The sequence below is a fragment of the Olea europaea genome, unplaced genomic scaffold (assembly GCF_002742605.1).
Source record: "Olea europaea var. sylvestris unplaced genomic scaffold, O_europaea_v1 scaffold63, whole genome shotgun sequence".
Lineage (NCBI taxonomy): Eukaryota > Viridiplantae > Streptophyta > Magnoliopsida > Lamiales > Oleaceae > Olea > Olea europaea.
Genome location: NW_019264660.1, coordinates 297,972 through 306,303, shown reverse-complemented (window position 1 = coordinate 306,303; position 8,332 = coordinate 297,972). Strand labels below are relative to the sequence as shown.

Below are 8,332 nucleotides of genomic sequence, written 5' to 3'. Positions count from 1 at the left end.
AGCAAAGTTCGATCAGTATGAACCTCGCTACAGATACACTTTCGTTCACACTTTATCATGTGACATTACGCGATAGGACAGTTTAAATTTCAAACAATTTTCCTATCAAACAGACACTTGACATCAATACAAGTGTCAAACAATGTGTAAAAAATTCGTGTACAAATGGCAAAGTTCAATCGACAAGAACTTTGCTATACGTACACTATGGTGTACACTTTAGTTTACACTTTGCCACGTGGCATTACCCTATCGAACAGTTTAAATTTCAAACAATTTTTCCATCCATTTGACGCTTGACGATAACGCAAGTGTCAAACAAAGAGTCGAAAATCAGTGTACAAATAGCAAAGTTCAATCGGTAAGGACCATGCTACATGTACACTATGGTGCACATTTTAGTTTACACTTTGCCACATGACATTATCCTGTTGGACAGTAAATTTTAAATAATTTTCTTATCCAATTGACACTTGACAACAATGCAAGTTTCAAACAATGTGTCAAAAATCAGTGTACAAATAGCTAAGTTCAATCGATAAGAACCTTGCTACATGTACACTATGGTGTACACTTTAGTTTACACTTTGCCACGTGACATTACCCTGTTGGACAGTAAATTTTGAATAATTTTCTTATCCAATTGACACTTGACAACAATGCAAGTTTCAAACAATGTGTCAAAAATCAGTGTACAAATAGCTAAGTTCAATCGATAAGAACCTTGCTACATGTACACTATGGTGTACACTTTAGTTTACACTTTGCCACGTGACATTACCCTGTTGGACAATATAAATTTCAAACTATTTTCCAATCCAATTGAAACCTGACAACAATTCTAGTGTCAAACAACGTATCAAAAATCAGTGTTCAAATAGCAAACTACAATTGGTATGAACCTTGCTACATGTATACTTTCGTTCAAACTTTGCCACGTGACTATACCCTGTTGGACGGTTCAAATTTCAAACTGTCTTCCCGTCCAATTAACAGTTGACAACATTGGAAGTGTCAAACATCGTGTCAAAAATTAGTGTACAAATAGGAAAGTTCAATCGGTGAGAACCTTGCTACATGTACACTATGGTTTACACTTTAGTTTACATTTTGCCACGTGACATTACCTTGTTGGACAGTATAAATTTCAAACTATTTTCCAATCCAATTGACACATGACAACAATTCTAGTGTCAAACAACGTATCAAAAATCAGTGTTCAAATAGTAAACTACAATCGGTATGAACTTTGCCACATATATATTTTAGTTCAAACTTTGCCACTTGACTATACCCTGTTGGACACTTCAAATTTCAAACTGTCTTCCATCCAATTGACAGTTGACAACATTGCAAGTGTCAAACACCGTGTCAAAAATTAGTGTACAAATAGGAAAGTTCAATCGGTAAAAATCTTGCTACATGTACACTGTAGTGTACACTTTAGTTTATACTTTGCCATCTGACATTACCCTTTTGGACAGTTTAACTTTCCAATAGTTTTCACGTCCAATTGATGCTTGATAGCATTGCAAGTGTCAAACAACGTGTCAAAAATTAGTTTACAAATAGCAAAGTTCAGTCGGTAAGGATCTTGGTACATGTACTTATGGTGTACACTTTAGTTTACGCTTTGCCACGTGACATTACCCTATTGGATAGTTTAACTTTCAAACAGTTCTCATATCATATTAAAACCTGACAACAATGCAAGTGTCAAACAACGTATCAAAAATCAGTGCACAAATTGCAAAATTCAATCAGTAAGAACCTTGCTACATGTACACTATGATGTACACTTTAGTTTACACTTTGCCACGTGATATTTCCCTGTTGAACAGTAGAAATTTCAAACAGTTTACCCATCCAATTGACACTTGACAACAATGCAATCGTGAAACAACGTATCAAAAATCACTGTACAAATAGTAAAATTCAATCGATATGAACCTTGCTATATGTACACTTTAGTTTACACTTTATCACGTGACATTACCCTGCTAGGCAGTTTATGTGACGCCCCGAACTTAAGCTTTGAGGGTCACATACTAAACATAATAGCTTCTGCCTTTGGTACATGTAAATACTCTTAAATAGAAGTGTTACATGTTAGAAACTTATTTTCAATTTGGTAAAATATCTCTCATAAAATTTAAAGGTCGGTAGAAGTGCATGTTGACATTAAAATATGAAAAATTTCCAAGATCATATGATATCAGCGTTTTACTGAAAACAGTGAGGTATTGCATAGAAATTTCAGATTGACTCTTCAATGTTTGAAAACTCATATCTCAGGCTATAGATATCCAAATTAAGTGATTCTAGTGCCCATATTAAGACAACTCAATAGGAACACAGAAATATTTTTAGAGTCTCAAATGGACGTTTATGGAGTCAGAAATAATATTTTGAAGTTGACCCAAAAAGTGTCCCATTTCTGCCCTTTTATCACTTGCAAGGAAAAGTAAAAAAAATAAATAAAAAAAATGTCTCTTAATATAACATGATACATATAATTACATAATTTACTTCCAGTACCATATTACATCATATCTTATACATGTTTTTATATAATAACAAAAGCAAAACATATGGAAAGCAGTCAAACAAAACATACAAAACAAAAACTTCGATGTAAAATAATTTTATCCTTGATCCATCATCGATTTTACCGACTGACTTTCACCAACTCCACAATTATGAATTTGAAAATTTAATATGAAATACTATGAGTATAAAGAATACTCAGTAAGATACCATGCTTGGATTTAACATGTTAATACTACACAAAAGAAAGCATTCAAACACATACTTGCACATTCCGGCATGCCGGTGCCCTTCGAACTTGTCCTAAGGCATAAATAGATATCTAACTTTGTGGACTTGTCCACGTCTTTCATATTTTGGTTTTCATGCATAACTTAAGCATAAATATTACCATGAAATCCTACCACTTAAGCATAGAATATATCTTACAATAAAACTTGAAGAAATCTTGGTTGAAGGATGAATTGAGAATGCTAGACTTTATCCTTTCTTTCTCACGTCAACTGCCCTTTAAAACAAGTGATATTCTGATTTTTCTTGCAAGGAAATAAATGGCAGCAACATTACTATTTATAGGTAAGAAAAAAAATGATTAATTAAGGTGATTCTTCAACCAATTCTACACGTGGGCAGCATGAAAGAAAATCTTAACTTCAATTAAATACCTATTCATGCCTTTAGCCACCACATGCTTAAGTTAAAACACCTCATGCATGCCTTAGCCACTTCATGCTTAAATTTAAACAATTCATGCATTGCCTTAGCCACCCCACTCATGGCCAAGAGAAGAAAAAAAATGTTTACCTTGGTAATTAGGTGTAAAATGGACATTTATCCCAAACCCCTAATTAACAAATTATTTGGAAAATTTTTTAATAAATCAACCAATGCAAAATTTGGCAACCATAAATAATTTTGGCCATAATAAATTTTCAAAAGTTAAATTGCTATCTTAAAAATTAAATGAGCACAAAATTTGGAGTATTACATCCTTCCTCCCTTAAAAAATTTCGTCCTCGAAATTACCTTGAACTTAGTTGAAAAGTTCTGGATACTTGATCTTGATTTCCTCTTCTCTTTCCCAAGTTGACTTTTCGACATTATGGTTTCTCCATTGAACTCTCACTAACGGAATTTCCTTTGTCCTCAGTTGTTGGATTCTGCGATCCAATATTGCTACTGGTTTTTCCTCATAAGTCATGTTTTGTTTGATATCCAATGGTTGATAATTAACTATATGACTTTGATCTGGCACATATTGTCGAAGCATTGACACGTGGAACACATCATGAATTGCTAACAAATCTAGTGGTAGAGCAATTTTATAGGCTACATTTCCAACTTTTTGCAAAATTTCAAAAGGACCTACAAACCTTGCTCGAAGTTTTCCCTTCTTTCCAAAGCGAAGAACTCCCTTCATCGGTGCCACTTTTAAGAAAACCCTATCACCCACATTAAATGACAAATCTTTTCTCCTTTTATCAGCATAACTTTTTTATCGGTCCTGGGCTACCTTGATTCTAGCTCTTATTTTATCAACTGCTCGACTAGTTTCCTCAATTATTTCGAGTCCTAAAACTCTTCGTTCACCTACTTCATCCCAATAAAGAGGAGCTCTACATCTCCTTCCATAGAGAGCTTCGTAAGGTGCCATCTTATTGTAGCTTGATAACTATTATTGTAGGAAAACTCTACCAATGGTACATAACTTTCCCAACTGCCTCCTAAATCAAGGACATAGGCACGCAGCATATCCTCCAGAGTCTGTATAGTCCTCTCCAATTGTCCAGCGCTTTGAGGATGAAAAGCTGTGCTGAAGTTTAACTTGGTTCCCATGGCTCCTTGCAAACTTTTCCAAAATTTTGAGGTAAATCTTGGATCTCTATCCGATACAATTGAGGATGGGATTCCATGCAAACGGATGACCTTTTTGATGTATAATCATGTATATTGATCCATACTAAAATTCATTATTACTGGTAGGAAATGAGCTGACTTTGTTAACTGATCCACTATAACCCATATAGCATCATTTCCCTTAGCTGATTTTGGAAAACCCATAACAAAATCCATAGTTATATGCTCCCATTTCCATTGTGGAATTGTTAATGGTTCCAACAATCCAGATGGCCTTTGATGTTCAGCTTTCACTTGTTGACAAATCATGCACCTCCTGACAAAAAGACCTATGCACCGTTTCATATTTCTCCACCAAAACATACTCCTTAGATCACGATACATTTTTGTACCTCCTGGATGGGCAGTATATGGAGTTAAGTGTGCTTCTTCAAGAATTTCTTTCCTCAATCCCTCATCTTTCGGCACACACAACCTTCTCTTAAAGAGTAAGGCTTTATCACTGTCTAATTCAAAATCCTTTTGCTTGCTAGTACCAACTTCGGATTTGATCTTTTACAGGAAAGAGTCACCATCCTGTGCTACTCTTATTCGATCTCTAAGCGTTGGTCGAATCGTTAGAGCCGCTATCCTGGTGATAGTTTGGGTTGGTGGAATAATTACTTCTAGATGTAAGTTTTCAAAATCCTTTAACAACTGGTCCTGCATAGTGATTAGTACTGCTAATTGTCCAACCACCTTTCTGCTAAGAGCATCGGCTACTACATTAGCTTTACCAAGATGGTAAAGGATAGTGCAATCATAATCCTTTACTAGCTCTAGCCATCTCCTCTGCCTCATATTTAATTCCTTTTGGGTGAAAAAGTACTTCAAACTCTTATGATCAGTATAAATGTCACACTTATATTTCCATATAAGTAATGACACCATATCTTGAGGGCATGAACCACCGCAGCCAATTCTAGATCATGGGTTGGGTAGTTTTGTTCATATTGTTTCAATTGTCTGGAAGCGTAGGCTATCACCTTTTCTTTCTACATCAAAACACATCATATGCCCTGTTTTGAAGCATGACTGTATATAATGAATCCTTCTGGTTCGTCAGGTATTGTTAACACTGGAGCTGTGACTAATCTTCGTTTCAGCTCTTGGAAGCTCTGCTCACATTTCTCTGTCCATTGAAACTTTATCCCTTTTCGAGTCAACTGGGTCAATGGTCCTGCTATTTTAGAAAATCCCTCGATAAATCTTCTGTAGTAACTAGCCAATCCCAAGAAGCTACATATCTCTTTAGCATTGGTTGGTCTTACCCAATTATTTACTGCTTTCACTTTGGTTAGGTCTACTTCAATTCCTTGTGCTGTGATTACGTGCCCCAGAAAACTTATTTTATCCAACCAAAATTCACATTTTTTGAATTTGGCATAAAGCTTCTCTTTTCTTAGAGTTTCCAAGACAATCGGGAGATGTTTCTCGTGTTCCTTATTAATCTTCGAATAGATTAAGATGTCATCAATGAAAACTATAACAAATTGATCTAAGTATTCATGGAATACTCTGTTCATTAGATCCATAAATACTGCCAGGGCATTAGTTAATCCAAAAGGCATCATCAAAAATTCATAATGACCATAACTCGTCCTAAAAGCCGTCTTAGGGATATCATCTGACTTAATTTTCAATTGATGATATCCTGATCTTAAATTGATCTTTGAAAATACTGTAGCCCCCTTAAGCTGGTCAAACAAATCTTCTATTCTTGGAAGTGGATATTTGTTTTTGATAGTGAGGCGATTCAATTCTTGATAGTCAATGCACAACCTCATTGTTCCATCTTTCTTTTTCACAAATAAAACAGGTGCACCCCAAGGTGATATACTTGGTCTAATGAAACCCTTATCAAGAAGCTCCTTCAACTGTACCTTCAACTCTTGCAGTTTCAACTATGCCATATGATTTGGAGCCTTTGAAATAGGTGCTACTCCTGGTACTAAGTCGATGGTAAACTCTACTTGCCTGTCTGGTGGTACACCTAGAAGATCTTCTGGAAAAACATCTTTATATTGTTGAACTATTCGAACATCCTCAGCTGACAACTTATCTTGTTTAATATTGGTCATCGATACTAGAAATCTTTGACCTAATTCCTTTTTTGGCGTCCTTTCAACCTGAGTTGTTGACACTACAGGAGATAAGGTATTTGCCTTAGTTCCCACAAAGCGAAACTCTTTCTCGCCCGATCTTCGAAAAATCACCATTCTCTCAATACAATGAATAGTTGCATAGTTTTTAGATAACCAATCCATATCAAGGATAACATCAAAGTCTTTCATCGTTAACAGAATTAGATCTACCGCTATACCTCTACCATCAATTCTCATCTTAAGATTTCTAGCTATTTGGTCAGCCACAAGTATCTTTCCAAATGGAAGGGAGATTTCTAAGGCATACGGAAGGAATTCACATTTTACTTTAGACTTTGCAATAAACGAAGAAGAAATGAACGAATGTGTAGCTCGAGAATCTATAAGTACAAATGCAGGCATATTGGAAATAGAGACGATACCTGTGAGGACATTAGGGTCTCGCTCTGCTTCTTGCCTGGATAAAGAGAAAACTCTTGCTTTTCCTTTCTTATCATCTCCAGCCTTTTGTGTCTGATTTTGGGGGCATTTTTTAGCAAAATGTCCTGATTTTCCACACTTGAAACAAACATTTTTTCCTAATAGACATTCTCCTTTATGAGGTCTATTGCACTTAGGACAACGCTTATCACCACCAACTCCTACTATCTCCTTCTTTCCTTTCTTTGGTGCATTATTTCCTTTTCCTTTACCGTTATTCTGTCTATCCAAGTTCCACTTCCTCTTACCTGAGAAATTTTAAACTTGGTAAGAATTTCCAACGTTTTGAGTTCTTTGATAAGAAATAGTCTGCGCTCGCTTCAGGACTTCTCGATAAGTGTTTAGCTCGAGATCTGACACTATATCACTAATATAAGTTTGAAGCCCACGCTCGAACCTTCTAGCCTGCTTTTCCTCCGTATTCACTAGATGTGGAGCAAACCTTGATAATTCCTCAAATTTGCGTTCATATTCCACGAGGGTCATGGTTCTCTGTTGGAGTCTGAGGAACTCCATCTCTTTTTGATCTTTTACAGCTGCAGGGAAAAATTTTTCTTCTACAAGTTCCTTAAACCTCTCCCAAGTTATAGCCTATTCTTCAGTAGGTGTTAATGACCTGGTAGTCATGTCCCACCAATGGCTAGCCCCCTTCTTTAACGTAAACACTGAAAATGTTACCTTTTCAACATCTTCACATCTTATAAATTTAAAGATACATTCTAGTTCTCGTAACTAGTCTTCAACTGCTAAGGGATCCATACTCCCCTCGAATGATGGAGGGTTCATTTTACGAAACTGCGCTATCATTGCAGTTCGATCCCTCGGGTTAGGTAGTATTTGAGGTTGAATAGCTGGTTGGTTGGGCTCTTGATGATCAATTGGTACTTGTTGATCTAGTGTTCATTGTCCAGTTAAAGGTGGTGCCTATTGTTGTTGTCCTAATTCCCACATTACGGCCAACAGTTCTCGTGCTACATTAATTTCGCCACCACTAGAACTGACATTAGTATTGCCTTCGCCTATGTTCATATTGGACTTCGGTGCACTATCGTGGTTGCCCTTTGGAGGCATTTCCTTTGAATGAAAGATATTCCTCCAGTTAGAAGTATTTCAAAATGTAATGCTAACTTTTAAAAAAGCTATATTGAGGTACGGTACATACATTCAAAAGTAGACGTACGTATTACATCCTATTCTATTCCAAAAACAAAGATAGCTAGATAAGATGGTGTCTAATCTTCTATTTTTTCTGGATCCTCACCGGGGTTTTCATCTGGGTCTTCCTCTAACATGCTTTGCTTCGA

The 8,332-nt window shown here is 36.1% G+C and overlaps 1 pseudogene; it reads right to left on the bottom strand.

Annotated features, from left to right (window-relative positions):
• Positions 1–3,592: 3,592 nt before the first annotated feature.
• LOC111389884 lies at positions 3,593–8,099 on the bottom strand (annotated as a pseudogene).
• Positions 8,100–8,332: the final 233 nt, after the last annotated feature.